The sequence below is a fragment of the Taudactylus pleione genome, unplaced genomic scaffold (genome assembly GCF_031769625.1).
Source record: "Taudactylus pleione unplaced genomic scaffold, aTauple2 ptg000156l, whole genome shotgun sequence".
In the NCBI taxonomy this organism is placed as follows: domain Eukaryota; kingdom Metazoa; phylum Chordata; class Amphibia; order Anura; family Myobatrachidae; genus Taudactylus; species Taudactylus pleione.
This window is the reverse complement of record NW_028284558.1, coordinates 15,803,551-15,820,408: the sequence shown is the minus strand read 5'-3', so window position 1 is coordinate 15,820,408 and position 16,858 is coordinate 15,803,551. Positions and strand designations below refer to the sequence as shown.

The 16,858-nt window shown below is 45.0% G+C and overlaps 1 protein-coding gene across 1 annotated transcript in view; it reads right to left on the bottom strand.

Moving 5' to 3' along the window:
* The window catches only part of THSD7B (thrombospondin type 1 domain containing 7B), a 651,631-nt gene that overhangs the window by 237,560 nt on the left and 397,213 nt on the right, over positions 1 to 16,858 (bottom strand). The gene's annotated exons all lie outside the window — the stretch shown is intronic.

Here is a 16,858-nt window from a genome sequence, read left to right as displayed (position 1 = left end):
ACAAATCATTCAAATCGTTAATTGTGTATGCACTATGCGCGCTCCCATGGCGTCCTCCATTTCATCTTCGGATCTTCTCTACATGTAGGAAGATCTATCACAGTGGTGTCCCTCCCCGCTGTGACACCCTGTGCGGGGAGGGTTATAGTGAGCACGACTATCCCGCGCGATGGGAAAAAAGGACGTGTGCCTCACGGACATGGGGCGTGGTCTCACGGGCAGGGGGCATTGTCTCGCAGGCCGAACCCTTGTTTTAATCACTGCAGGGGTCCTGGAGGTGTGGACTGCCCCCGGGGACCACTCTGTGTTCAGTGCCAGCTCCCCTCACTGTGTCAGGGGCCGAGTGCTGCACATAATGCTACAGTGCAGCACCCGGCTCCTGTCACTGAGGAGTCAGAACTTTGGTGTCAACCCTTGGCGGGTGACACCCGTGTGTGGCCCGCACCCCCATAGTGACGCCAGAGATCTGTTAATCTCGTTAACGGTTCCTCACAGATCGTGCAGTGTGTACGCTCTACTGAACGACCAGGCAATATGGTTACATTATATAGTTAACGATCTAACCACCAAACGATGGAAGATGTATAATTTGGTCTTCTGTTAGATGCACAGTGTGTATGCACTAGATCGTTTGTCCAGGAGTTCAAGGTAAATGGTTGACGACATTGCATTGTTTGCAAGTTATATAGTGTGTACCTAACTTTAGATTTGCTAGCAAAATATGGAACATTTATCTGCCTGGTGTAGGAATTTCCAATAGGGAGAAGCCATGAGAGGAGAGGACCGGGCGGTGGGGATGGGCGGTTGGGTAGGGGTGTACGCTTAGCTCTAACATCTGTCCTGGGCCCCATAATTTCTAATGTCAGACCTTTGCTTAGGCATTTGGGTGGGATCACTTTCAGGGTGCATTAAATGTCCATTACTGCAAACTCAGATTCAATCCCACCCAGATTTGAACTCTATAAAAGGATGTGAATTTCGCATTAGCTCCAAGCTGGTGGTCTTCGGGTCTCAACCTATACTTTTAATGGGACCCATTTTGCACCTTTAGGTGGCACTGCAGAGAAGAAACACATTTCTAGTCAGATTCAAATTCACAGATAGGAAATTAACATTTGCGGATGATCTACTACTATACTTTGCAGACCCAAAACTTTCCATGCCACATCTGATGGATTTATTTGATTCTTTTGAACTGATATCAGCATTTAAAATCAATTGTAGTAAAACTGTTGCTCTGGCTTTTTTTCCTGAGGCTAAATTGGGTTGGGGGGATAAATATCCTTTCTGGCGAGCTACCGATGATTTCATCACCTATTTGGGAATTAAGATACCATTACACCCTACTAATATATGTGATACTTATTTTACCCCCCAAATATCACGGACTTTCTTGGACTTTAATAGATGGTCACGTCTTCCTCTATCTTATTTAGGCAGATGCCATCTATACAAAATGATTTGTTTTCCTAGATTTCTCTATGTTTTACAAATGCTCCTGATAAATACCATCCAAAACAGATATAGCAATATGAAATAGAGCATTGACTAAATTTATATGGGCAGGTAAACGCTTGAGTGTACCTTTCTACAAACTGCAGCAAAGACGGGACCTGGGAGGTGTTAATTTGCCGTGCCTCCGTATCTATGCACCAGAAAATCTTACATAGAACATATTTCACCCCAAAATTAAAACATATTATAGGGGACGCGGTAAACTTTAACTGTTACAAATGCGGAGCCCCTGATGCAGATATTATGCATTGTTTTTGGTATTGCTCTCAGGTTCAGATGTTTTGGAGAACCCTTCAAGACTATATTGTTAATCTTTTGAAGATATATTTCAAAATCACTAAAGAATGGTTTTTTTGGGGTATGTACCATAATGGTGGTAATGATGATCTAACGAAGGGCAACCACATTTTACTCATTAAATTTGCAGCAGCTGCCAAAAAGGTTATTTTATCACAGTGGATCTCAACTGATTCCATTCCTGTAAATCTATTTTCCATTTTATTTTTATGGCAAGGACAGAAGCTTCTTTAAATAAGGAAAAACAGACCGGAAATATTTTTGAAACCTGGCTTCCTTATGTTTGCACAATTTCAGATATATTAAGCATTAAGAAAATGTATTGGTTTAACGGAATGGTACAATTTGGAGGTTCTAGGCTCTGGTGTACCTTTCTAGTTAATGAGGTTGGTCATGTGACCAGTTTTTATATGTGGGAGATATACTTTTGTTTATATTTTGATTATATATATTTTGGATATCACTTTTTATATGCCATCAAATGTTTTTGTAACAAATATTTGTACCTGACATTGTATTTGGATTTCTTTGTCAATCTGTCAATAAAATAGTTTGAAAAAAAAAAGGAAATTTATCATATGTAATAAAGGACACCTGGGGTCTTATTCTGAGTCAGTCTGTAACTTAGTTGCAATTTGCGATTTGCAAAAGTAAAATTTCCTGTATTAGGAAGTATCCCCCTTATGCTGGGTACACACTGAGACCACGAATTGGTCAGCAGACCAATCCGCAGTCTGAGCGGCCAATTGGTAAGCTATACATACTCAACAATCGGCTGCTCGATATCTCTGGGTTGACATCACAACTGGGCATGCCCAGTTGAGATATCAGTGTCGGCAATTCCTGCATCAAGTGTACAGACGGTCAGCGGGTCACCCATACACACATCCAGACACCTATAGATATACCGGCATCGGCTGTACTGCAGGGCTGACATGATATGTCTGTGAACGACGTGACAAGTGTCTACCCAGCATTATGTAGGTGTTAGTTGGTCCCCAGTCCCTCCTGCTTTGTCTTTACACTCACTGGAAACTGCAATCTTTTCAGCTCTGAAGGCCCTGCAGTCATGGGGCTGCCCTGTAAATTTCAAAAGCTGGCAATAATGATGGAGCACTTGAATAATCGTCATCGGCAAATAACGTGAGATAAGATACGGGGTCAAGGAATATAGGGCGGAAATAAGTATGCTGAAAAATGCGGTAAAACCTCAGAAAATGCTGGTTTGACCTCAATCACAGTATGCACCAAATTCCATAAAGCTGCCCTATAGGTCACTATAGGTCTAATAGAAGACTATGGGCTTCTTATAAGAGAGTTTCCCCTGAGAGGGATTCAATAGGATCCCTCCCAGGGTCCTCCACGGCTCGCGCATGGGCTGCCCTATGCAGAAGGACTACCGGGTCATAAACCTTATAAGGAAAGCTGTCCTTTGCTTAAATCTTCATGCATACGTCATTAATAAAGACTGGTATACATGCCATCATTGGTGGGATGCATTGCATAATAGATACTTTCAAGCAGTAAACTTTGTTGCCACATACTGCGATTTGACCTCACTTTGCACTTTCACCCCTCACCTCACTGATTTGTTGCATGAGGGGCTCTGTTAGCATAAACTGTACAAGTTCAGTTCTCCTGTTTCTTGAACCAAAGTGATTTTTTACACTTTGCTGATTGTCTTGTATGACCAATAGCTGTGAAAGAAACCCTGGAGTAATAACTCTTTCTCTCATTTAAGTGTCAGTCGATGCCTCGGCCGGCTTTGTTTTTCTATCTATTAATGTTATAAATTGTACAGTCTAACCATGTGACGCTATCTGGACTTTGTATTGGGAAGTGAGTGTTAATGCAGTTAACATGTCAGGAATTATTGGTTCCCTGGTGTCAAGTGGTTGAGTATTAAATTATTTTTACATGATCGACTTACAGCCACCTCCTGCATACTACTGTGTTAAAAAGACTTGTTTTTTTATTAGAGATGAGCAGTATTGGCTCGGATCTTCCCTCCAAGCTCGGATCTCAGAACAAGGCAAAATGTCATCTTTCACTGACATCTGTGAAAGATGATGTCTGAGATCTGAACTTCGGGAGTGATTCAGTAATGGACGGAATGGCAAAGCTGCAAGCAAACGGCTTTGCAATTCCGTCCTTGCAAACATGCAAATGTAGCAGGAGGTGTATGACAGGGATGTAGTCAGGATACCGGCCGGCGCTATCCCACCCGACGATATCCCGACACTGACATCCCGACAGGGACTAAAGATAGGAGTTGAAATCCTGACGTCTATTATTAACCCCACTACAAAATCCTGACACCCGGCATACCGAATGAAGGTAAGCCGGGTGTCTAAGCATTTAGCCATGGGGGTGAGTATTAGATTTAGGGACCCCCAGGAGGACTTAGGGTTAGGCACCCCCCGGGAGGGTTAAGGTTAGGGTAGGGAAATGGGGGGGGCTTGGCTTAGGCACCACTAGGGGGGGTTAGGCACCCCCCGGGAGGGATAGGTTTAGAGTGCAGGGAGGGGGGTTAGGTTTAGGCACTAACAGGGGGAGGTTAGGGTTAGGCACCACTAAGGGAGGGTTAGGGTAGGGAGAGTAGAGGGTTAGGGTACTTACCTGCTGCAGTCGGGATTTCGATCCGTCGGGCTGCTGCTGACGGTATTTGAACCGGCGGCTAAACAGCCACCGGCATTACATACCAATTCCATATGACACTCCCTGTTGCATTTACGATCCCATCACTGCAACGAGGTTGCAGGCTGGGATAACCTAGGTGGACGGCGCCGGGCTGGGTGGACGGCGCAGGCTGGGTGGACTGCGCCAGGCAGCCGACTAGCTGAGTTAGCCTTTTGCCGGCTTGCGAGGCCAGAAAACTGTACGCAGTTCCGTGGACGCAGCCCCTGGCCTTGCCATTCCCAGAAAATGGGGCGGACATGCCCCCATTTCCAGAAACGCTGTCCACCCCCACTTTACCCCTTTAATGCCTCTGCCTGTCAATCAGGCATAGAAGGGGCTGCGTGCGATCATGTAGAACCCATTCTGCACATTCACAGAATGGGTGCTGTGCAAGCGCAGATTCCCAATAAACTTGCATGCAATGATAAATTAGCCCCTTGGTGGGAAATGAACAAAAGCAATACATATGTGTATATTATAAAGCATTTATGACAGTTATAGGTAACAGGTGACCATCTGAGCCTTCACCTGCAACCTCCAGCTCCTTCATGCTATACTGTCAGGTTTATTTGCTATAACTTATTTTAACTTGTTTTAACTAGTACTACAGTATGTGTAGAGGTACTGTGCAGCCCTTTAGATGGTTAGATACGTCATTTCAATCCTTTAACTCTTTAGTGGCTAATTTTTCCATATGGTTTATTAATTTATAAAGTCAATATAATAAATCCATTCATATGATTTATTTGCTGTGCAGCAGATGACAATCCCTTTAGAGGCTTTGTGGTTCCATATTTTATCTTGAAAAGACACTCCTCTTATGGGTCTTATCCATACTTCAAATGATGACAAATTAATCTATATAATGTGTTAGAGCCTGTCTCCGTTTCTCCTGGAAGCACTAAAAAGACACCCTCACACCAAAAAACACCCAAAAAAATGAGGCCGAAGGCCAACATTAATAGATATAAAAAATATTTTATTAAAATATAACAATTTTAAATTAGAACAAATTGCTTACATGGTTTTCAATAAATGTATTTGTTCCACAACTAGGGAATATTTCCAGAACATCAGATGGTGGTTAAGTCTCAACAAAATGACCAAGGTAACCAATAATATAACCCTACGCGTTTTGTCTCTCCGCAAGACTTCTTTAGGGGTATATCTATAAAACACATGCAGGGTGTCGAGGTGATATACAAGCTCAAATTCACACTAAAACAATGTGTAATGTTACAATACAAAATACAACATACCTCATACAGGTGTGTACATATCCCAATTATTGGGTCACATTTAACAATACACTTGAAGATGCACCAATTCAGACAATGTAAGATCAGTGGACCACAAATCTGCGATATATCTTCACTAGTAGAAACAGTGAAGATATGTGATTGGTTAATAGAAATAGGATAATAACCATTGTTTATCGAGCGTTAGTTACGACTTATCATTGTATAAGTATATAATGATAACCTAATAAGTAATTATCCAAGGTCTAGGTAAAAGTTGAAATTGAGAAGTATGTATGTTTGTCTTAACACAGGTAGGTCCTTACATTGTCTGAATTGGTGGATCTTCAAGTGTATTGTTACATGTGACCCAATAATTGGCATATGTACGCACCTATATGAGGTATGTTGTATTTTTTATTGTATCATTAAACATTGTTTTAGTGTGAACTTTAGCTTGTATAATACCTCAACACCTTACATGTGTTTTATAGAAATACCCCAGAAGAACTCACACGGAGAGATGAAACGCATAGGGTTATAGAAGTGGTTAAGTTGGTCAATTTGTTCAGACTTATCCACCATTGTGTGAATATTCCCTATTTGTGTAACATAGTAAATTTATTGGAAACCATGTAAGCAAATTCTTCTTTATATAAATGTTATATTTTAATAAAATTATTTATATATCTATTAATGTTGGCCTTCAATCTGATATTTTGGGTGTTTTTTGGTGCAAGGGTGTCTTTTTAGTACCTCAAGGCTGAAACACATTATATCAGAGGTTTTCAACCGTCGTGCCGCGGCACAGTAGTGTGCCGCAGGCGGTTGTGAAGTGTGCCGCAGAGCTAGAGCCGCCTGTCACATTAAAGAACTGCGGACCGGGCAGCACTGCAGCTGAGCTCCTCTGGGAGGCTCAGGCACACCCGGGCCGTGACCTGCCTAAATGCAGCAGCGTAACATCACAGTAACGCACGCCACGTGCCTGCCTGCCCGCCCGCACAGCATCTCAGCCAGCCCTTCCCTCCCGCCTGTGGCCAGTCACCAAGCCAGCCCTTCTCTCCCTCCTGCCTGTGGCCACCCACCCAGCCAGCCAGCCCTTCTCTCACTCCCGCCTGCGGCCAGCCACCCATCCAGCCAGCCCTTCTCTCCCTCCCGCCTGCGGCCATCCAGTACTACCCCCTTCACCCACAGCCAGCCACCCAGCCAGCCTTTCTCCTCCTCCCGCCTGTGGCCAGCGAGTACTACACTCCTGCCCACGGCTAACCAACCCAGCCAGTACTACCCTCCCACCCACCCGTGGCCAGCCAGCCACTGCTGACAGTCTGCACCATGGGAACCTGCAGCCGATGACAGACAGGTAAGTCTAGAAATTTTTTTATTTATTTTTGATGTGGTAGCCACTATGATTTGATTTTGTGGGGAGCAATGTGTTTTGTTTATTTCTGTGGGGGACAATGTTATTTTTTTTCTGTGGGGGCCTATGTTATTTTTTTTTCAATGTGGTCCTATGTTATTTTTTTTTCTATGGGGGCCTATGTTATTTTTTTTTTCTATGGGGGCCTATGTTTGTTTTTTTTTCTATGGGGGCCTATGTAATTTTTTTTCTATGGGGGCCTATGTAATTTTTTTTACTATGGGGTCCTATGTTATTTTTTTTTTTCTGTGGGGGCCTATGTTATTTTTTTTCTGTTGGGGCCAATGTATGTATGTGTTATTTCTTTGGGGCCACTGTATGTGCGTTTTATTCCTGTGGAGCCCAATGTAGTGTGTTTTGTTCCTGTGGAGGCCAATTGGTGTGTTTCTTTATGTGGGAGCCAATGTGTACGTTTTTTCATAGGTTGCGCATGCCGTATCGCCGGTTACTGTGCCTTGGCAATTTTAAAATCTTGCGTAGTGTGCCTCTGGTTGAAAAAGGTTGAAAATCACTGCATTATATGGACTAATTTGTCATCATTTGAAGTATGGATAAAGACCCATAAGAGGAGTATCTGTCTTTGCAAGATAAAATCTGGAACCACAAAGCCTCTAAAGGGATTGTCATCTGCTGCACAGCAAAGAAATCATATGAATGTATTCATTATATTGACTTTATAAAGTTTTTTATTAGTATTGGAGCGCCTCCGCAGTGTATTTTTTTATATATATATATATATATATATATATATATATTATAAGGGCACAGTTGTGCCCTTATATTAAGGCTGAATCTCCATTATGTTTAAGGGACTACACCTTAAAAGCTATTGGAGGTACCAGGCTGGAATTTGGGCGGATAGAACTGTCGCTCGGTGCTGCATGCCAAATTTCAGGGCAAAAACATAAAAAATTAGAATTTGGAAGTAATCTAAAGTTCCAACTGTCAGTTTTTTTCTGACACTCAGGGCCTGATTCAGAGCCGGACGCTATTTGCGGACGGTTGTTCTAAAAAAGGGGCCGGTTATTTAAATTGTGCACTCGCTCTTTGCGGTGTGTTGACGCCTCTATGTCTGAGCGAGCGTTCGAAAAATGCGCTCGCTATTTTGTAAAGACACCCCTTTGCCGTTCGCATCACACGTCATCTACGGTATTTATTAGACTAATCGGGAACATCGAAAGGCATCTGAACTGCTCGCAGTGGTTGTGGTAGGATTTTCTTACCGCTATCACTGCGAGCAGTTTAGGCTAAAAGACAACCAAGTGACGTGGTTGATGATGCTCCTTTACTAATTATGCACACCCATTAAACGTCCTTTTGACCGTTAGGCACGCCTGCATTCGGATCTCCACTCCCCCGTTTTCAAGCACCTTCCACTGTTACCACCCACAAACGGTACATTCTGTCAATCAAATTAGCAGCCCCTCGCTGTTTTTCGAGCGCATGATTTCCGACCGCAATGACTGTTTTGCGCATGCGCATTACGACCCATGCACATGCGCAGTTGTGCGAACATCGCTCAGAGCAAACGAGCGGCCGTTTACGAGCGGCTCCGAATCAGGCCCTCAGTTAGGACCACTTTTCTGCTGTTCTCTATGGGGGATTTTTGGGAAGGCATAAAACTTAGGGTAGGAAGCGAATTTAGATTTGGGGTTTGTTTTATTAGGTAGCTCTTGTTCCAGGGTAGGGCCTTTTGGGGTTCAGGTAATTGAGAAAGTTACAGTTTTGAAACTATTACCTTACAATTGCACCATTATAGTGATAGGAAGATTCAGGGCTCGATTCAGACCGCTAGATGCGTTCGCTCGCTAGATGCGTATGCAAATTCAGCAAGGCAGGCGATCGCACGCAAGGCATTACCATGCACACTATGTCTTAGCTTGCCATCGCATTGTGTATGCAGATGCCCACTTGCGCATGTCATCTCCAGGAAGTGTATGCAACCATCAGTAACATTGAGTACCATCGGATGCACAAATTAAAATTTTAACACAGATGAATAGATGGATCTCACTGATTCATCCATGCATCTGTGTCTTATTTTCTCACATGCATGCACAGCACCAGTGAACATCCCCGTAGCCCGCTGATGCCCCTGTGCATTGCTCCGCTGCTGCCCCACACTCCTGCAGCCTGCCCTTGCAGCCATCTCTCCCTGTGATTGCCCAAAACACCTCCTTTGTGCCAGCCTTCCTCCAGCTGCGCTAATGTACCATTTTGTTGCTTTTTTCCCCTGCAGGTGGCCCAGTTTGCTTCTCTGGTATGCAGTCGGGATGCCGACAGTCTAAATCGCGACCATCGGCATCCCAACTGTCTAATCCCGGCAAGGGTCTAATGATAGGCATCGAAATCCCGAAGCCTGTCATTTTACCTACGCCGGGAGCCCGATGCCCGGCATCCTGATCGAAGGTAAGCCAGGCGCCGGGCTTGGACAGCCGTGGGGGGGGGGGTTAGGTTAGGGGCTCCCGGGTGGGGACTTAGGGTTAGGCAGCTTCCCATGAGGCTTCGGGTTAGGCTAGGGGAAGGGGGGGTTAGGGTTAGGCACCCCCAGGGGGAGGTTAGGGTTATGCACCCCCTCGGGAGACTAGGTTTAGGCTGCGGGGAAGGGGGGTTTAGATTTAGGCACCTAGAGGAGGGTTAGGCACTTGGGAGGTGGTTAGGGTTAGGCACCTCTAAGGGTGGGTTAGGGTTAGGGGGTTAGGTTAGTTTGTACTCACCTTAGCTGCTGTCTGGATCTTCACCTCTGCCGGGCTTCCGCTGTCGGGATTTGATCCGCCGGTTTGCTTCCGGCATAAAATCATACCAATCCTCCAAACCCTGATAGGTAATACATTTGAAAAAAGCAATGAAATTCCATAGACAAAAAACCTTACGGTTTCACATGTCCCATTGAGGCTTGGTTAGACATGATCTGAAATTTCACAAAACCTATTGAATTTCTGCCACTCAAACTTCAAAAAGCAATGAAATTACGATCATTAAGGCTGACGCTTTAATGGACGTGTTCCTTGCAAAATACAGATATGGTATGACGTGACACCATGTGGTTAACTGCAGATTCAGCACTCTGGTGGAGCTACTAATTTACAGAATTGTGTGCTCATTGGAATACACACATGCAGTCTATGAGGTCTGAGCAGATATGTGGCACACACATCTCCTTCAGTGCTCACAATCTTCCCATTCCATCACCACAATAATCCCACTTTGCATTTAGGGCAGCTGCCCAATTCGTCTGCTACCATATGTTGTCTCTTTGCTTGGGATATATATGCTATATAGAAAATGTTATATGTATTTCCTGTAATTTAACCAAGCTTACAAACTTCATAGAGTGCTAGAGTGCTCTAGTGAAGTGAGAATTCGGCACCTCCGCACTGAGAACACTGCCGGCACTCCTGTACTGCTGACTCCCCCGAACTGCCGACACCGCCAGCATCTCCGAACTGCCGACACTGCTGGCACCCCCCCCCCCACGGAGGACAACGCCGGCACCCTCTGTCACAGTAAGTGCACCATTGGTGTAGTCTACCTGTACTGTATTTGACCTGCACTGTAACCCGCACTGTATCCGACCCGCACTGCATCCAACCCACACTGTATCTGTTCCGCACTGTATCTGACCCGCGCTGTATCCGACCCGCGCTGTATCCGACCCACACTGTATCTTGTACTGTTTGTGACCAGGACTGTCTGCGACCCGCACTGTATCCAACCCACACTATATTCCACACTGTATGCGACCAGTACTGTATGTGACTTGTACTGTATGCGACCCACGCTGTATCCGACCCGCACTGTATCCAACCCGCACTGTATGTAACCCATAGTTGCCTACCTTTGGCTTCTCCTCCCCGGTAGAAGCCTTGGTAGGAGAAGCAGGTGGGCTGTAACGGGGGCTGGGCCTGTCGTGTTGCATCATTAAGCCCCGCCCCCTCCGCAACAAATTGCTGTGATTGGCTTACATTTAAATAGGGGGCAGGGCTAAATGACACGATTCACTGAGAATAGCATCATTAAGGCCTACCCCCTACACGGGGACCGCTATCGCCACAGAAATTCTCCCCATTCCGCCCACTTCACTAGGAAGTGGGCAGAATGTGGGAGAAATGCCTACCCTTCCAGTGGTGCGGGGGGGTTACCCGAAAAATCGAGAGCCTCAAGCGAAAACCGGGAGGGTGGGCATGTATGATGTAACCTGAACTGTATCCAACCCACACTGTATCCTGCACTGTATGCGACCAACACTGTATCCAACCTGCACTGTATCCAGCCTGCAGGTACAGAACGCTGTTTTTATGGTTGGGAAGATTTTGGGGAACTGCTCAACAGAAAGGCTGATTGATCACATTACTAATTTGCAAAACATTTTTAAACAGAAATAACTGGTCTTTTTATCATGAATATTTCAACAAAAGTACAACAGTACAGACGCAACTTAGGGAAGGGAAGGGCTGTATTTGCTATAGGCTAGGGTTTATATAGTAGCACAAAAAATGCTAATTATATAGTATTCAGTGGCTGTTCAGCCTGAATGTGGTTAGTTCAGGAGATCCAGGTTCTAACATAGCGATGGTGAACGTGATACAGAGGAGCTTTAATGTATTCCTGATAAACTGCAGGGGCTTTATTGTCAATATTAACATTACATACCTAAGCAAATATGGCTAATTTAATAACTGAATAACTTTTCATAATTAATAACTAATTATATAACTTTTATACTCATTAATATTAATACTAAAGGGCATATTTCTTAATGAATTCTGCCCTTAAACTACTCGGAAACTGCTTTTTCCACATATTTATGGGAAGAATTAAGTAAACCTTAAGGGGCATATTCAAGTGGGTGCGAGAATAGCAAAAAACCCGCACCTGCGAGGTTTTTCCTGCAGGTGCGGGTTTTTTGCTATTCAATTAGGTGCGTGTTTCTGTTTTTTGCAAGCCGGGAGGTTTTTATTCTTGCACCTCCAGAGCAAGCGTAATTTTTCCTAAAATTGTTATTTTAGGAAAAATCAGTGGGACTTGATCTGGGACCCCGGCGGCACCCTCCCCTTAAGACTAATTAAGCAGTTGGAAGTTTCCAATTAGCTTAATTAGTCCTTAATTACTCACCTTCCGAAGTGCTGTCTTCTGCATCCAGCGTCGGGAGCCGGCTCTTCTGCGGCAGGGTGAGTATGTAGTGTGTGTGGTGCTTGTAAGTGTGTATGAGTGACTGTGTGCGTGCATGAGTGTGTGTGTGTGACCCCCGGTGTATGTGTAACCCCCCTGGAATGGGCGCTGGGAGAACTACCAGCCCCTGGAGCCTCCCAGGAGCCCCCGGGACTCCCAGCAGCCCCCTCTCCAGTAAAATGAGAGAGGGGAAGCTACCGGAAGCCGCGGAGACCTTCAGAGACCCCCGGCCAGGTAGGTGAAAAATGTTTTACATTTTTTTTTACGCGGCGCAGACATTTCAGAGCTGAAAACCCTGCAACTACTATTTTTTTAATTGAAAACCGCAGGTATCGGGAGCGCGCATACCCACGGTATTCCTAAATTGGGCGCGAGGGGCACGAGGTTTTTCCTTGCTAAACCTCGCGCCCAATTGTATATACCCCTAAATGTACCACAGAGAAAAGCAGGAGATGGTGGGGGCATAATAGGCTTTGATTTTCTCAAATTTTACCTTTTTGGCGATTGCTTCTAGCTATTTGAAAACCACTGTATGTTACAAAGGTAAAATCCATGTAAAAATTTCAAGAAAATCGTGATTTGAAAACATTATACCAAAAATGCTGGAAATAATGGGCAAAGAATAAAGGCGATTGTGAAAGGCGAGGTAGCTGCAATGGCAGTTATCTTGCCTGTCATAATGTAAAAAATACATTTATGAAAACAAAACCACGTTCAAGGGGCATCAGGATGGCTCAGTTATGTCTAGGTAGAGGGGATCCCCAAGAAGACCAGACCCAGTGCTGAATAGCATAACATGTGGGGTTTAAATCGCCAGCAGTATTGGGGATTTTTACCTTCCAAAACATTGGGTATTACAGCAATTTTTCAATTTGCCAAGATTTGTGGTGAGTTGGAATTTAGGACTCGATTCAGACCCGCAAGCTAGATTCGTATGCAAATTTTGGCAAGGCAAGCAGTCGCACGGCAAGGCATTAGCACACCCACAATGTCTTAGCGTGCGATCACATTGTGTATGCAGACACCCACCAGCCTGTCTTAAGATGCCCACTTGCGCACGTAATATCCAGGAAGTGTATGCAACCATCGGTACATCGAGTACCATCGGAAGCGAACGCAGCGCTTGTGGATGACCATACCCTACCGCAAGCACTGCAAGTGCTTCAGTGTGAAATACAACCAAGTGACGTGTACTATTACGCTGCCTCTTAATTGTGCATGCCTCTGAAACAGCGTTAAGACGCTCAGGTAAGCCTGCATTCGCACCTCCACTCCCCCGTTTCTAGTCGCCCGCCCCTGTCTCCACCCACAAACCACAAACAGCTTCTCCTGTCACTCAGTCAGCTGGGCAGTCTATGCACAGCGAGCGTACGCTTCCCGATTGCTCGCACTGGTTCGTGCACGCGCACTGTGATGCGTACGCATGTGCAGATTACAAAAATCGTCTCGCTGCGTTCGAACGGGTCTGAATCGGGCCCTCATTCCCCCAGTGGTGGTACTGCTAATCAAAATAAGGCACGAACCATATAGCTGACATTTTGTTGCAACTTTGGAAATTATCATCAGTGTTAAATTTACTCTACGGTTAAGCAAATATTACAGCTACAATAAGCTCTTTCATTTACACCTGGCAGCCAGCAAGTATCATATTAATAATAAAAAGAAAAATATGACTATGAAAGAAAGACTAATGACAATGTAAATTAGCTCTCATTAACTTCGCCCACATGTATTTGAAAGTTTTCCCAATGTATAAAATTGCCCTTTAATAATGGCTCCATTATATCATAATGAAATTCTCTGGATAAAGACTTTTTAAATGTGTTCTTGTGAAATTCAATGCAACTTGCGTAGAGCTGAGTTTATTAAACAGACAATTGTGTCCCATTTGTTGATACAATTTTGCATATTTTCATGAAATTACATGTTCAGAAAAAAACAACAACAAAAAAAAACAATTTGAAAAAATTACAGGTGCCAATTTGTTTAGCAATGTATACTGTATACACCGTGTGCATATTTGCATTTGTTCTGTGACACAGCTTAATGAGGAGACAGACGCATAGTGTTGTCAAAGCCAATGGGAACTGTGCACTGGTGGTACAAGGTCGGATTCAGAGATGTATGCCAGGGCCGTAACTAGGTTGATGCATATGCAATGCTTTTCAGACGCATACGTACACCACCGCAAACATCTACATATTTTCCATCTTTGAATCATGCCCTCATTGCCTTCATCTCTGCACTGAACTGTTGCAGCATATCATAGTAAGACACATCATAGTAAGTGTAACACCCTTCATTCTCATTGCTGGTCATTGTTCATGCTCTCCTCTACAATTCTCTTACCAACTGCCCTATTCCCCCCATCCTGTTATCTCCAAACTGCTCACCCTTCACATCACTGGCCTTCATGTTCTTTCCTGGTTCACTACCTATCCAACTGCTCCTTCAATATTCCTCCCTGAGACATCCTCCCCTTCATTTTTCACTATGGGGGCCATTTATTAATGATCGCATTTTGCAATGCGATCAGGGCATCCAGTACCGCCCATGATCGCATTGCAAAATGCGATCATAGTGGCCGGATGTATGATCCGGCACATGCAGGGAGACGGGCTCCAAAAGGAGCCCATCCCTGCGATGTGTCCGGAGTGCATGCGGGGCTGCTGCGCGGCGCCCATTGCCGGTGGAGGGATCTGGAAGATCCCTCCGCCGGCTGAAATGCGGTAAGTTCCCATAGACAACAGCGGCTAACGCTATCTTCAGATGGCTTTTGCTGCTGGGGCCAATATTGGGAATGCTTCGCATTCACGATATTGATACATTTGGCAGCATCGCATCCCCCATAGAAACCTATGGGGGAGGCGGCTGCCAGTGGCAATGGAGGGATCGCAGTAGGTACCTGCTGCGATCCCTCCTTTATACATCCGGGGGATACTTAGTATTTGAGGTAAACCCCGAAAACAGGTGTTTTCGGGGCATTTACCTCAAATTACCTTTGATAAATGGGCCCCTATGTGTTAGTGCCCCACAAGGCTCTGTTCTCTGCACTTTTATTTTCTTACTACTACAGATCTATTATATTGATGAATTAAATCACACATTCAGCCTGCTGTATTATCTCTATGTGGATGCCACCCAAATCTACTACTTCTCTCCTAACCTCTACCCTTCTCTACTATCTTGTGTGATCAACTGTATCTCTGCTATTTCCACATGTCCAAATGCTACGGCGAGATGAAGATGTCCAAAAGAGAGCTTTTAATTTTCCCTCATCCAAGATGTGGCAAGATCAAAGGTGACAGGCACTGAGAATAAAGTTTTAGCCTGCAGGACGCTACCACCAGCTGCTGTAATGACGTGTGTACCATTATATACTGGAATTAATGTCACCACGCAGAATCTCCCACATTGCTGCTGTTTAGTTCGTTATGTAGGAGATACATCTGTTTGTATTCGGAGAGCGTCCAACTGGGCCTGCCTTTCTGCTCCACCGGAGGTTTCTGTCCTCCCTGAGCTCGCCTTAGGACACCTGCATTACGGTTAGACAGGTAAACCGCCCTAGTCAACGAGGTGTACCGCACTGCGACGAGGTAAAGGCTGGGGGAAGTCGCCGGAGCAGCCAGATGAAGTGAATCACCAGATGGGATTGAAAAGACACATCACAATGCAGATGTGTTCAATATCACCTAGACAGTGCTGGTACTGGGTTACTGCTCTATTTGGACTGGATGCAGGGTGATTGTCCACAAGTGTATAAAGTGAATCTAGCAACTTCCATGGACTTTGCTCTTTTTTACTCACTTAGAGGTAGATGTACTAAGCCCATACTTGCCTGCATTCTGGCTGCCCCCTTCGGGACAGGGCAGCCGGGTCAGCACAGCAGGGAAGGTGTGGTGTGGCATAAGGGGGGGCGTGGCAGGGACATGAGGTGGCATTGGCGGCGGGGCAATAATGATGCGTTTCAGTGCAAATCGCATCATCCCCCCCGATGTGTAGTAGCGCGGGGTCCAGGCATATGTAGCCTGGCGACTTGCCCACTTTTCCAGGTTGCTGGGAGTACCACCAGATTTTGGCAGCCTCCCGGCCATTCCAGGTGAGTAGGCAAGTATGAATAAAGCCTGGGTACACACTAGGATGATGGATCCGCCGATCCGCTGTCCTATCTGACAATTGGTAAGTACATAAACACTTACCAATCGTCAGCCCGATGTGTCGTGAATGAAGTCACAACTGGGTGGGCATTTACAGTTGAGCTGTCATTCAGTAGTGGTCTCTGCAGCAAGTGTACGGGCGCAGCCGACACAATATTCAACTAGCAATAAAATGCATCTTATTTGCAAACCAAAGCAAACAGGACGCATAAGCAGCTTAGGCTGATTAAAATGATATGCAGCATTCTTTATTCTGCATGCGAAATGCTTAATTAGAGTGTCACAGCTGCTGACTCTGTAACTTAGCATTTCGCATGCAGATACACCCGCAGTCGCACACAGAACATAGGCATGCCGCATCACTTTGCGAATAAAATATTTTA